The sequence below is a fragment of the Abramis brama genome (assembly GCF_963993115.1).
Source record: "Abramis brama genome assembly, chromosome: 10".
NCBI lineage: Eukaryota > Metazoa > Chordata > Actinopteri > Cypriniformes > Leuciscidae > Abramis > Abramis brama.
In genome coordinates, this window is record NC_139972.1 from 34798902 (window position 1) to 34814934 (window position 16033).

The following is a 16033-nucleotide window of genomic DNA, read 5'->3' on the forward strand; positions in this document are numbered from 1 at the left end:
GTGATCACTTCGTCAAAGGTGAGTTAATACAACTTATGTGGCTAGTATGTTTGTGTAACGTACCAGTTTCCGAACTTTGTAAAGTCAAAGTAATTGTTTCTTCTTTTCTTTGGGTTTGTAAGTTACCCCTGTAACTGAAGACAAACGTAACGTTACAGGCAAATCTTTCAATTCAGTTGAAAAATCGCTCCTCTTCATAACGTAAAGATCACGTCCAACATATGTTTCGATTTTTTTGTTATATTTTTCGCTTGTAATAGCGTCTAAAGTAGTACAGTTCGGACTTTCCTCCATCTCGTCCATTCCGCTCTTCACTTCCTGCCCTCCATCTGAATTTTGCGCGTCATCACAATCACGTGACTGCAAACCACCTATACGCTCCGTTTGAGAGACGCTCTTTCGTTTCAGAGTTATCTGTCATGATAACGTTCCTTGAAAAGAGATAAGTTATACAACTATGCTTCATAATATCTTTAATTTGTATGGAAAATATTGCGTTGTCACAGGTTTGACTGCGAGAGAGAGAGGCTCATAAACCTTCTATAATGAAATAGATAATCTCTCATTTTGTACAACAACTATAACGATAATAATAATAATAGTAGTTATTAGTAGTAGTAGTAGTAGTAGTAGTATTGTGGTTGTTATTATTCTAAATGCATCTAATGTGGATTATGTATTCATCAGAGCCTTTGATAAACTTTGATAATTTATACCTTGCAAATAATATATTCTCTTCTCTCTTTTTTTTCTCAGTGTCGATTGTCATCTGATTGTTGTAAGTATTAGAAGCAGTGGCGGAACTAGAGTTTTATACATGGGGTGGCCAGGGGGTGGCCACTGCTACTTTCGGGGGTACACAGTACACACACACACACACACACACAGTGGAAAAGCTTATGGAAGGAATTGGGTCACTCTGTTTGTGTCTATAAGTGTTGAACATCCAAAATATTTGCAGAAAACAAAGCTTAAGCACCAAGGAGATAAGATACCGTAGCATGTGTCTGTTATGTACTGCTGCGTTTATTTACAAAAAAGCTCACATTTACAAAAAAAAAAACTGTTTTTTTAATTGTACTTGAAAAATGTAAACAATTGTATTGCCCATCAATATAAAATCTTATCCTAGGAAGATTTAATACAACATAATTCTTTCTTTATAATAATTTATAATTATTCTTTCTAATTATAATTATTTTTTTGTGTTCATTTTTGGGTGAACTATCCTTTTAATCTGGCAAAATCATCTCAACTTAAATTCCTGAATTGGGTATGTGATTGACTGCCTGTGTCTGGTAGATGCTCTGACCTGTTGCTGGTCCTGAAGTCTGACCACACTGACTCTGACTAGCCAGTGGTGATGCAAGGGCTGGGGTCTGTTTGCAGTGATCTGCCTGTTAGTCATTTTAAGCCAAAATGGGGGTCAACCTTGAACAAATTGCAACAGAAGCAAACTCAACAGAAGCAAGAGATTGGGTTTGGGACTGGGTCTGTGGGACTGTTTCTGGGGGACGAGTCTGAGGGAAGAACAGGAGACAATGGTAAGGAGAATGCAAAGGACAAAAGGTAAAATAAAAAGTGAATCCCCAGAAACAGTTTTCGAAACTTTCCCCTAATGGGATTCTTCTGGACTTTTTTTCCTTACTCAGGACATATTGAGGATACAAAATTATTTGAGTTTGCTTCTGTTGCAATTTGTTTAACCTTTTTTCATAAAATGACTGGACTATGTTTGTGCTTATTTAAAAAGTACTCTGATATCTCTCCCTTTCTTTTCATGTTTAATTGACCCTGTTCAAAAATATGACAAATTTAAAATATGATTCCATTCATATTTATATTCTAATCATCATCCAATTACCAACATTTTTATCTTAACTCTTTCTCGCAGTAGCCTATTAAAAAAAAAAAAAAAAATGGTGTTTTTGGTAATTTTCACAATTTCATGGCACCCCAGAATATTTTGTTGTATGAATATCTGAACATACCAAAAGAATGAACAGACAAAAAATTGTTTTATTCTAGCTTTGTGCGTCTTTTTTTATCAACACTTGAATGTTGGCAAGTTTCATAAGAAGCAACATGAGCAAAAAGCTGAGAAAATCGCATTTTTATCAAAGACTACATCTAGATCAGATTCAGAATGATGATCAAAACACAGTAGATCGAGTCCATCAACACCCTACACCCATAAAGCTTCATAGTCCTATGATCGCATTATGATATCACTTGTTTCTGCTCTTCTTTGCCTGCGTTTTGATCTCCTATCCTCACATTAGCTAGAACATTTGTATACTGTAACGTACACACGGCAAGGTACTGCATATGCGTGTATTAGGCCTAATGTAGGCTATTCGGAGCAAACCACCCTGATTGCTAAACCTTAAAAACTTACTTCAAATATGATGTTTTCTTATTCGGTGAAGTTCGGTATCTTGCAATCATCTCTCGTCCTCTGCTCGTCCGTTTGAAAACTGCGTGCGCGCCGCGCTGCCGGCGAACGTAATTTTTTTTTTTAAATCAGCAACTGCCAGCCCAGTAGCAAATAAAATTTTGGGGTGGCACCCGGGGTGGCCAATCGCCTGTCAGGGGTGTCCAGTGCCACCCCGGACCCCCCTCTGGCTCCGCCACTGATTAGAAGTCAACCTACATCTCTGATTTCCCAGATTCATCATACCATGCTAATTGATCAATATATCAATTAAAGCAACTTAATGTGGCAAGTTATAATCTTAATTATAAAAGGCTAATTCTTTAAATTAATTAATAGAATGGAATCCTGCATCTCTGATTTGCCAGTTTCATCATAACATTATCAATAATCACTGATGGAACTGAAAACATTTGAATTTGAATATTTTACTCATATTTGGTCTTTCCCTCTTTTATTTGTCAACAGCAGCTAGTAGCTACATACACCCCAAAGGCTCTTTTAAGAGCCACACCACAAGAGCGTCTTTGGCTTTGTGAGTATATATTTTGACCTCTCAGTATTTGGGTTAAGATCAATCAAAAGCAACATTATTCAGCATAATAGTAATGTCTTAATGAAGTCATTAAAGGGACATTTCTTTAAAAAAATGAATGAATGAATGAATGAATTAATTAATTAATTAATTAATAGAATGGAATTCTGCATCTCTGATTTGCCAGTTTCGTCATAACTTTAAATTAATTAATAATCACTTTTGGAACTGAAAACATTTGAATTTGTACAGACATATCACTCATATTTGGTCTTTTCTCCTTTGATATTCACGATAGCATAATTTGCAGCATGCATACAATATTTGTAATGTTGAGTACTTTAATGTTTATGAGTAATATATTATTATATATATTTTTTTTCATGTAATAGTTTTTGCATCATCTTCCACTGTCTCCCCACCTCCTTCACATTTTTGTCTTGCCACATTCAGGATAAGTAATATTCTTTATATTCATGTTAAGGTGCTCTCAGTAATGTTGGTTTAAATAAACATGCATTAATATATTTAAGAAAACTATGTTATGTTTATAGACCATTTCAACGGCTATTTGTAGATGTAAGGAAGTGACGTGTTTGGCCCTCAGACGGTTAGTCAGCGCGCACATTCAAAACAATGGCGGGAGGCGCTTTATTTATGGCAATTGTGCGATTTCATTTTCTTATTCATGCAAATAAAATGTCAAAATTAAAATAAGGAGCATGTTTTTCAGTGGTTGGATGTTCTCTCAGGCTCGAAACTAACTTGCTCTCGGAAATCAAAGCGTTTAGATTTCCGAAAAACGCCCCTGGATTGCAGCAGTGAAGCGAGAAGGATGGATACTAAGCAACTAGCAATGTACATATTTCGACATTTAATTATTAGGCATGTTTTCTTTTACAGATAAATAAGCCAAAAAAGAGATTTAACTCAGACTGAAAAGTCACAAATTATGAAATGCCCATGAGAAGGATGCAATACTAGGAATTGCAGTTAAGGCATGACCATTGGACAGTGAAATGCTCATTGGGTCAGCAGGGTCAGACAAAAACAGGTGGAGAAGAAAAGACGCATGTAAAATAATTATGGTGAAGAATTAAGTGTGAAACCATCAGGACCCCTGGAGTCTCCAGAGCAAGGTGTCAGGATCTCAGAGACTTAGGCCCCATCCACACTACTGCGTTTTAGTTTAGAAACGGAGAATTAAAACGAATACGATCTCCGTCCACACCAGTGTTTTAGCTGCATATTATAATTGATCTCCGTCCACATTAAACCGACTGAAAACACGGATCACGTGACCATTCCCCAACACTGCGCGTGCCGGTGTAAACGTCCCAGGTTACTTATGTAACCCTAGTTCCCCGAAGGGACGGACGCTGCGTGAAATCGCAGTGGGAATGCCTCCAGCGTAGTGCGTCTGAAGCATGAATGAAATCAGTCAATGGCGAGACGGAACGTAGTAGGCGGGTGACGTCACCGACCAGGAAACTATAAAGCACCCCTGAAAACACAAGCGAAACAGCTTATAATGTTACTGAAGCAAGCGATCCACGGGGATGCCGGGAGCATGGCAGGACACGCAGCGTCCGTCCCTTCGGGGAACTAGGGTTACATAAGTAACCTGGGACGTTCCCCTTCAGGGACTACCGCTGCGTGAAATCGCAGTGGGAACGCAATACCCACGTCCCCATGCGAGCAAGTCTCCGTCGTGTGAAATCAAGGCGCACAGGCTGACGAAAGAACTTGCGCCCCAGGAGTGGAGCTAAAATCGAGACTATAGAACCTGACGAATGTGTGCGGTGAGGACCAGCCTGCCGCATCACAAATGTCCTGAAGAGAAGCTCCTGAAAGGAGAGCTTTAGAAGCAGCCATACTCCGGGTGGAGTGAGCCCGTACAGCCAAAGGTGAAGGCTGACCGGCCGACTCGTAAGCAAGTGAGATGGCCTCGACCACCCACTTGCTCATCCTTTGCTTAGATGCCGGGCACCCCTTGTTGGGCGGCCCAAAACAAACGAACAGCTGTTCAGACTTCCTCCACAGGGCAGCTCTGTGGACATACGCATCTAGCGCCCGAACCGGGCAGAGCAAATTAAGTTTCTCCTGGTCCGACATCACAAACGGAGGAGGACAGAAAGCCTGCAGTATAACCGGTCTAACTACAGTAGTTAAAACTTTAGGAACATAACCTGGCCTAGGATAAAGGAAGGCCTTGGCCATGCCAGGTGAAAATTCCAGGCACGAGGGAGCAACCGAAAGTGCTTGAATGTCTCCAATTCTCTTTAGAGACGAGATAGCAAGCAGGAAAATCGTTTTTAGAGTAAGGAACTTCTCGCTCTCCACACCAAGAGGTGAAAAGTTTCCACCTCGCGGCATATAACCTCCTCATAGCGGGAGCTCTGGATTGGAGAATGGTCTCAACGACCTCAGTCAAGAGACCGGATTCTATGAGCTGAGCCCCCTCAGAGGCCAAGCCCATAGTCTCCATAGCTCTGGGCGGGGGTGAAGGATCGACCCACTCGCCTGAGAGAGTAGGTCCCTCCTGATCGGAATCTCCAGGGGAGAGCCGTCGAGGAGGGACACAAGGTCCGAGAACCATACTCGGGCCGGCCAGAACGGGGCTATCAAGAGTAGGCTGACTCCGTCCCGGCGAACCCTTTCCAGAACTCCTGGGAGCAGAGCGATCGGGGGAAAAGCATACAGGCATGACCTCGGCCACGCCTGTACCATAGCGTCCAACCCCAGTGGGGCTGGATGGCTGAGAGAGAACCACAGTGGACAGTGTGATGTCTCTCTGGAAGCAAACAGGTCTACCTCGGCACGACCGAAATGTTCCCAAAGGAGCTCCACCACCTCGGGGTGAAGTCTCCATTCCCCGGGCCTCGGCCCCTGCCTCGACAGGATGTCTGCCCCTCGATTCAGATACCCCGGGAGATAAATCGCTCGAAGAGCACACTCTTCTTGGCGTTGAGCCTCAACCCCAATTTCTTGATGTGAGCGAGAACGACATCTCGATGCCGAACCGCCTGAGACTGTGATTGAGCTAAAATCAACCAATCGTCGATGTAATTCAGAATGTGGATGCCCTGTAAGCGCAGAGGAGCTAGAGCCGCATCCATACATTTCGTGAACGTTCGGGGTGACAGTGCTAGGCCGAACGGAAGAACCCAATACTGGTTACGCTTCGCCCCCGAAAGCGAACCTCAGGAACTTCCGATGTTGAGGAAGAATAGACACATGGAAGTAGGCGTCCTTTAGATCTATCGTGACAAACCAGTCCTCGGACCTGATTTGTGACACGATCTGTTTGAGAGTAAGCATCTTGAACTTGAGTTTCCCTACAGTGCGATTTAAGAGACGCAGATCTAAAATCGGACGCAACCCCCCGTCTTTCTTTGGAACAATGAAGTATCGGCTGTAATAACCTGACTCCCTGCTGGGAGGAGGAACCCGTTCTATAGCTCCTTTTTGAAGAAGAGTCATAACCTCCTGTTCCATTACCAGAGCCTGCTCGGGGCCCACCACAGTGGGAAGAACCCCGCTGAACCGAGGCGGACGAGACCTGAACTGTATAGCGTAACCTCTTTCGACTGTGTGCAGGACCCACTGAGACACATTGGGAAGATTTTTCCATTCCACTAGAAAATCTACTAAGGGTACCCAGCCTCTCGGGGCTGGCCTCTGGTTGAATGTTCTGTGTGACAGACACAGTGCCCTGTAACGGCGCACCTGCAGGGAACAACTGGTCTGAGCACGCCAGAGCCCTCAAAAGAGCCCTCGCCTTCTTGGCGACAATGACTGTCCTCAAATCAGCCCTGCCCCGCGAAGACCTCGTCTGAGAGCGCCCCCGTCTCTGCCTCGATGAGCTACTCGGCGGGTGGGACTGCCCTCGCTCAGCAGCCCCACTTTGAACCCTTATTTTGAGGGGAATAAATTTATGAAATGCTGCCGCCTGTTTTTTTCTCTTCTTGGAACCTCTCTGTGACAGATTGTAATGCATCACCAAAGAGGCCAGCAGGCGACATAGGGGCATCTAAAAGAAGAGATTTATCTTTCTCCTTCATAGAAGTCTGGCTCAACCACAAATGACTCTCCGTGGCCACCAGGGCTGCCATAGACCGACCGATGGATTTCGCGGTCTCCTTGGTGGCCCGGAGAGTGAGATCAGCTGTCTGCCTGAGCTCGTTGATTGTGTCGGCAGAAATTCCCCCCCCCCTCACTAGCTTCTTTAAGCAGGTCAGCTTGATAAGCCTGCATGATAGCCATCGTGTGTAAACATGTGGCTGCCTGGCCCGCCGCCGAGTAAGCCTTCCTCACCAGCTTAGATGTATTTTTTAAAGGTCTGGTGGGAAGGGCCGGTGCTTTGAGTGACGATGCCGATTCGGAAGAGAGATAGCTCGCAAGCGTCCCCTCCGCCCTCGGCATCGCCACATAACCAGATACCTTAGCTCCCATGATGTTACCATAAGCATTAGAAATTCTACTAGACACAGGTCTAGCCCAGGTCTTCGACACCTCAGTGTGAAGATCTGGGAAAAACGGCAAGCACCGGCGAGAAGGTTGAGCACGTGCAGGCAGAAATCTCTCATCAAGCTTACTTTTTGGTTTAGACTCCTGCCTATCAGCTGGCCACTCAATGCTGAGCTTTTCAACAGCACGAGATAAAACCTCCATAAGCTCATCTTCAGTATTATGCTGAAATGACGATTCATGTGTCTCATCTGTTGCGATACTTTCAACATCCAGCTCCTCAGAACTGGATAGCTGAAATTCCTGAACAACATGTACCTCCTCCAGGGCAGAAGTAACCGCAGTGCGGGCTTCCAGAGCCGGGATAGAGGTACTGGGTCTCACCGGAGAAGGCTGAGATAGGGCGGAGCCCGTCTCAAACCCTGCTGTGAGATCCATCTGCGATCCCCAAGTCAAGCGCCGCCGCTCTGCCTCGGCAGAAGCGGGACCCGAGCCTTGGGGAGCGCGCAGCGAGCCGCTCTCCTTGAAGAGCGATCGCCGCGAGCGCAGTGTTCTCAAAGGCAGACGCTCGCAATGCACGCAATCAGCCCCCTCGAGAGCTGACTGGGCATGCTGCATCCCCAAACAAGCAACACATAAATCATGTGAATCCCCACCCGTTATAAATCGAGTAAAAGGGGGAGCACACTGCTTAAACTGCTGCTCACTCGTCATTTCTCTCACAGTAATATATATATATATATATATATATATATATATATATATATATATATATATATATATATATATATATATATAGACAGATTTCAGACACACACACAGATCGATGCTGAAGTAACAAAGGCTGTTTCGCTTGTGTTTTCAGGGGTGCTTTATAGTTTCCTGGTCGGTGACGTCACCTGCCTACTACGTTCCGTCTCGCCATTGACTGATTTCATTCATGCTTCAGACGCACTACGCTGGAGGCGTTCCCACTGCGATTTCACGCAGCGGTAGTCCCTGAAGGGGAACACAACTTCATTGATAAAATTATCCCACCATGCGCTGGTTCTTCCCGGGTTAACCCAAAACCGACGCTCCATGTACGGTCGATACCGCTGCTGCACACGGGAATTGTCACAGATCGCTCGAATAATAGCTTGCCTCCAGTGCATGTAGGCAGTTATAGCATTGTAAAATGCAGAATTTACTTGCACAACAGCTGCTAGCAAAGATATACGGCATGACTGATGACACCCAATCATAGAGCCGAGCGTGAGCCTCTACTGCGTCAACGTTTCTAAAGTCCTCCGTTTTGACCCGTCTTCACTAAAACGCCCTCCGGAGATTCAAAACGAAAAACGGGTCGGCAGCGTTTCTAAACTTCTCCGTTTTGGGTCTCCATTTTTGCCGTTTTAGTCTGGACGGGAGGTGCAAATGTAGCAAAAGGTCTCCGTTTTTAAATGAAAATGCAGTAGTGTGGATGGGGCCTTAGGTCAGGTAAAGAATCCTAAAAAAATGACCCCTTCTTAATAAGAATCACAAGCTGAAGTGTAGTTAAATACATGAAGACTGTTTTTATAGGCTTTATAGACGGAAAGATTGAGAGTGACTCTTGAAGGACCAGAACCACATCCTCTTGTACCACTGTTTGAAGAATTCATCTTCCAGAATCTGGCAGTATGTTTTGGGAGTTCATTTTTAGTCAATCTCCTACCCTGAAGCCCATTTTGCAGAGATGGACTAAAAATGAACTTTCAAAACTTACTGCCAGATTCTTCTTCAAACAGTGGTACAAGAGGATGTGGTGCTGGTCAAGAGTCTCCTTCAAGAGTCACTCAATCTGTCCGTCTATAAAGCCTGTAAACGTAAGTCTTAATGTATTTTTACTACACTTCAGCTTGTGATTCTTATTAAGAGGGGGTCATTTTTTAGGTTTCTTTACCTCTCTTTTTGGCTTATTTTATCTGTAAAAGAAAACGTCCCTAATAATTATGCACAACTGAATATAAGGCGTTTTTCATTTCCAGCCATGTTTAACAATTATATATCACTTATAAAGGATTAAATACAAAATGAATAGTAGTTATTAAGAATAATGTGGTTTGGAATTGGTCAAATGTGCCTGAAAAAAAATATGATCAGAAAATCAACGTGCTTAATAATTCTGCACACACTGAACCCCCAGATGTGTTTGAGAACTTGAGGATTGATATTCGCTCCGTGCACGGCGACCGTTGACGTTCGAGCTTGAGTGTGCGCGCCAGTACTTCCGGTGATCTGACAGCGAGAGCGAGAGACAACAGCGACCGAGTTCCATTACCACAGAGATATTTTTTTTCACAATGAGTGTTTTTAGGATTCAAGAGAGGCGACTTGCCTTTCAGAGAGGGTGACAGCCTCGGCACTTCATCGTTGTGTGCCGTTATGTACCTTTTCGTCACGTTACAACAGAGGAGTCAGCTTTCATGCATTCCCCGCTGACGCTGCGGTACGGGCTGAGTGGATACAGAAGATCCGGAGGGATGACTTCAACCCGACCAAATTTTTAAATGCATATAATTTTCAGTGTATTTCACCTGTGCGTTTCTATGCTGTGCGTTTCTACGCCAGGGGGCGCCAGGGGGGCCGCAGCAAGTTGGAAAAAAAAAGTTAAAAAACGTTAAAAAATAAATATTTGCTAATATGAGTATTGTTATGAAAAAACATTATAATAATTTGTTGCATAGCCTATCTGATATCTGATTGATCGGCTAGTGACAAGAATTGGCCGATTTTCACTTGATTTTCAGTCTGACATATGCCGATTCAAATGCACTCGGGCGCCGCATGAATAACATCGCGCAACATCAACATCACACATGCACACAGAACGCACATGTAGGAAACCTTGTGAATTACGGCCGTTTCAGATCGCCAGCGGCGCGTGAGCAGCGCGAATTTTTTTCGGCGTGCATGTTCAGTGAGTGCATTCACACCACGAGCTGGAGCAGCGCGTGAGCGTCAAGCAGGAGCGTCGCATGAGCAGCAGTGAAGCGGAGGGTTTCAACGCCGAGTCTATTTTTGTAGCGCTGCTCACGCTCAGTTAAAGTGAAAGCACACTTTTGATGGACAAAATAAATATGATTTCACTCAAAAAAATGCACATAATTTGCATGTATAGTGTGTTTTAACAAGGAGTAGGCTATGTCAGAAAAGAAAATGAAGACAAATATATTTATAGAGAATGTATCCATTTAAACTTGTTTTTATTAAACAGTTTGGGTAAAAGTGGCATTTTATTATATATATATATAGAAAATAAATATTTGTGTGTGCTGTAAAGTGGTTAGAAAAAATGAAATCAGAATCGGCTTAAATCTGTATCGGCAGGTCAAACTCAATGAAAAATCGGAATCTGCCTTGAAAATTGTAATCGGTGCATCTCATCTTTCTGATTGGCTGGTATCAAACACCATCACATAATCTGATGTTCACCTAGATGTTTTATTTATTTATTTCTACATGTGCCGTGCCGTAGTATTGTCGATGGGTTCAATACGGGGGGCCTTGGCCAGAACCTAGTGGTATTTGGGGGGCCTTGGCATGGAAAAGTTTGGGAACCCCTGGTTTATGGTACCTACAGTTAAAAATGTAAAATATTTGATGATAATATTGATCGAGCAATTGATGTAAGTAAGTAAAAATATAAGCTATGCGCAGAATTGAGAAAATAGTATTTACGGAGATAAATTGTAGCCTATCTCAGGGCAAACATGTGAATGTTCACACTGCATTTTAAGCAAACAACTCTAATCGTAGTTGTAACTCTATATTTACAGTAGGTATAATTCCCAGGTAGCAAAGAATTCTGGCCCAGATTTGGCATGAAGCTGGCACAGCTGGCATTCAGTCAGCACTGGCATGCGGCATGTGAACCGAACATGGCCCAGTTATGGGGGAGATTGGACCGTCTTTAAGGTGGCAAACAGGATATGGGCCAGTGGTTAATGTATTATTTGGCCCACATATAAAATATAGAAATGTGGCCCACATATGTGTGGCCAGACTTATCCCATAGTTAAAATGTAATTTCAGATATTTCATAATTAATAATATTTTCATACACACAGCTGTTTCCCCTATTCCTGTTTGCAGCGTGGGTTTATTCTCTCTATCAACAAGGTTTAATGAATAATTATGAAACAACATAAACTTTAAATTTACATTAGGCTACATTTAATCATTTAGCAAACACTTTTATCCAAAGAGGTTTACAATACAAGGACAACATAAGTAAGCAATATATGTGTGTTAGTGTGAAAGGTCAAAGCAAGATAGAATAGAACTTTAATTGTTTGATTGTCTCATTTCATGCACAAGATAAGGCCAATTTGCAAACATTTCTTCTGTCTTAAAATGTCCTAATATGGCACACACACACACAAAAAAAATACACCAATCAGGTCGCATCTAGAAAAGCGCGCCCAGATAGTGCGCCTAAGGCCCTGTTTACACGAGAACGCTCGCGGGTGAAAACGTAAAAATATTTTATCAGATGTGCCTTTCGTTTAGACGGCGACGGCGTTTTCGGAGCTTAAAAACGCAAAAAAGTGAAACCACCCTCCAGAGTGGAAATCTTAAAATGCTCCACCGTCGCGTTTCCGTCTAAATGGTAAAAACGCAAAAGTTTGCTAGACAAAGGCACCGATCAGTGCTTCACATTGCCACCTAGCCGCCTGGAGTGCATACTACATTGAATTTCACACACTTTTGCGTCACCATATGCACGCAGATTTCCCCCCGATAACGCTCGTCTAAACGCAGAATAAAAAGTGATCACTTTTGCGTTTTCTCTTCAGATCGTTTCCGTGTAAACGTAGCCTAAAACGCAATGCTTCATGGGTTTGTAGTTGTACATCATTGTAGTCTTTACACTCAATCTTGTACTTTTTCCTTTTTTTTAAATATTTTTTCTTCAATTGAAACTGTGTAATCTTGTGATTTAGGCGATTTAGTTAATGGTTTAGAACGCTTCAACCCAAATTAAAAATATATATAGCCTATTGATACTTCCGGATCCACCGCCGCTGCAGTTTAAGAAGTGGGCGGGCAGGCAGTGGCACTGATGCACTTGAGGCTGCACTTCACTAACGGTTGGACTTCTTACCTCTAGAACAAAGCAAGCGGAGTTTGGTAAGTAATAATTTTGAATTTTACAGTTAGTATGAGTTAACATAGTCGGAAAGTTAAATGAAAGATGTGCCACAATGTATAATCGTAGATGTTATTTAAAATGTTATAATTCACTAAATGTGCGTCGATAACATTTATCGTTAGATGACATCAGACATCTTTATTTTATATCACAGGCTCGGACATTTATTTATTTAAATTTAAGTGACATACACTGATGGATTAACATACAAAAATGTGGTGAAGGTTGTTACGGCGTTGTCACAATGTTGACATTGAACTACTGTTCAGGGGCCCGTTCTTCGTACGTTGCTTATTACATCCGAGATCAAATGACACATCCAAGATGATATCATCGTGCGAATCATGATCTGGCTAACTCGGTTCTTCGAACACACTTGCCGGATATGATTAGTATCGCTGGATTGAGTTATCTGAGATAATTGCGCGTTCATGCACTGGTTAAAAGGGGATATGTATCGATAGTAGAAACATTGATCAGCAACGCTACTGGCTGTTCAGCGTGGCCAAAGAGCGCGCTCAGTTTTTCTCATCAGCAGAGCAAGAACTAATAGTCGAAGTTTATTCGGAATTTTAATGTTTAATCAAAACGCCAGGGAACACCTCAAAGTCTGCAAAACCCAGGAGAGAGGGCTGGCAAAAAGTAGCAGACAATTTAAATCCGTTAGACAGGGTTTCCGCGGGGCATTAAAAGTCCTTAAATGGATTTTGCAAAAATTAAGGCCTTAAAAGGCATTAAAAAGCATTACATTTTTAAAATTAAATAAAATTTGATTCCTACAGGCATTAATTTTTTTTTTTATAGTTTTGAAGAGAATTTTATATCAATTTCTTTGAATATAGCCTTCATAATTAATAATTTTATTTGCTGTCGCAAAATGTACGTTAGTGTGATAAACACACGGAACCAGTTTGGTAATTAGTTAAAAAATTGCCGTGATACGGAGGTGACGCGGGCGGCGGGCATTTTGTACAGCTGTGGACGAGGTCTGAGGAAAAATGGGAAAGTGCAAATTCCAACTGAAGTGGCTGGAAAACGAAAATTTCAAGACATGGTTGCAGCCTGTTAGTGGTAAAAATGATGAAGGATTTTGCGGTGTTTGCAGAAAAGCAACTACTATGTCTAGTTACTTTGGCGTGACCGACAAATCTACACGTAGTAACGTTACGACGACAACTGATGCTGTCACCAACGTTTGTGGAGCAGCTAACGTTACCACAGCAAAATCGAGCGACATTCGATCAACGTTTGGCTCAAATGCGACTTTGCAGGCGGAGGTGCTCTGGTGTCTGAACACAGCTGTCCATCACCACTCTTACGCGTCCAATGAAGGTGTTTCTGAGTTGTTTCAGGCAATGTTTCCTGATTCTGAAATCGTCAAATCTTTCTCTTGTGGCAAGGACAAAACCAGCTACATTTTAAAATTTGGACTTGCCCCATACTTCAAAAATCAACTGATTACTGCAGTTAACAATGCAGGACCATTTGTTTTGATGTTTGATGAGAGTTTAAACCACTCAACAAAAAATAAACAACTAGATGTCCATGTTCGATTTTGGGAGGCTGGTTGTGTCCAGTCCCGTTATCTGGGATCACAGTTCATGGGACATTCAAAGAGTGAGGATCTACTGCACCATTTCAAAGTAAGTATAATTGTTCTTTTGTTCTTGCATTTATGTCATTCTAACTGATTAGAAACTGAAAGAAAAGATTAGACTTTTTATGCTATGTCTCCATCTAGTGGACAACCTTAGTATTGCAGCCTTCATTTTGTCATATAATTGTTTATCATTCATTTGTTTATCAATCATTTTGTCATTATAATGGTTTATAATTTGCTGTTAGGCCACAGAGAGCATCATAAATTCATTAAATTAAGCATGTTTCCTCAGAATATCTTATTCTCCATACGTAAAATAAAAAAATAGGGAGTTTGGACAATGCACTCTACAGGGTTAGTTCACCCAAAATGAGTCGTTACTCACCCTAATGTCATTCCAAACCTTATTATATGAAACACTTTTTTTCTCCGTTGTTTTTATTTGTGCTTATATTATTACTGACTATTTATTGTCTTTAATAATGTTTGAAATTTATATTAATTTTTGAAAGTGTTGTCCAAGTAATAAATGGAAAGCTAAGTTGTTGTTTTTGCGCTGATCCAAAAGAATGTGAGTCGTGACTCACAAACTGTATTATCTGAACTGTGAGTCTTGTGATCCATTGCACCCCAATTCTTCAGTGATTCCTATTTCTTGTTGATAGTGATTATTTTTTTTATTCTTTATATATATATATATATATATATATATATATATATATATATATATATATATTTTTTTTTTTTTTTTTTTTTTTTTAAATTAAAGAACATTTTCAATTACCAAACATGTCTGTAACATCTTTTCAGCATTTTTTGTTGGTGTCTCATCATTTATTTATTTCTGTTCTCAGAAATGTGTGCACCTACTAGACCTGAAACATCTAATTTCGATTAGTATGGATGGTCCCAACGTGAACTTTAAGTTCCTCAATAATCTCCAGCAAGAACATGGTGAACTACATGGAGGTCGGCAGCTAATTTTGGTTGGGAGCTGTGGACTGCACACGGTACATAATTCATTCAAGACTGGCTTCTCCGCATGGAATATCGAGAAACTTCTGAGAGCAATGCACTATGTTTTTCACAATGTTCCTGCAAGAAGGGAAGATTATACAAAACTTACTGGCTCATCTCTTTTTCCACTCCCCTTCTGTGGACACAGATGGGTGGAAAATCTGCCTGTTGCAGAGAGAGCCATTGAGGTATGGCCAAAGCTGAAAGAATACGTGGAAGCAGTCCGTAGAAAAGAACTACCAAACCCTGGAACCTCTTCTTTTGATACAATTGAAGCAGCAAATAAAGATCCCCTGATCTTAGCCAAACTTCAGTTTTTCATGGCGCTATCCAGAACATTTTGTCCATTCTTAAAGAAATACCAGACTGATGAGCCAGTCTTACCATTTCTGTGCAGAGACTTGACGGAGTTAATGATGGTAATAATCTAATTTCTGCATCGTTTAATGGCTTAATCTTTTGTTTTATGATGACTTTTGAAGTGGGTATACCACATTGAATAACCTGTGTAGGATGGAATAACAAAGCTGGTTAACAGGATGCTAAATAAAAATTTGTTTTTCCTTTTTGTAGAGTCTGGTGAGACGTTTCATCAAAAGGGAGCTACTCCAAGACATCACTCCATTTAAACTGACCAAACTTGACACTGATGACCAGAAAAACTGGGTCAGTGCAAGCCTCACTGATATTGGATTGGGTGCTGAATCTGTCCTTAAGGTAATGCATTGTTACTGTTTATGTATACCAGTGGCGTAACTTTGTTTTAAAAGGTGGGTGGGACAGGTGGGGGTTGCTTATACA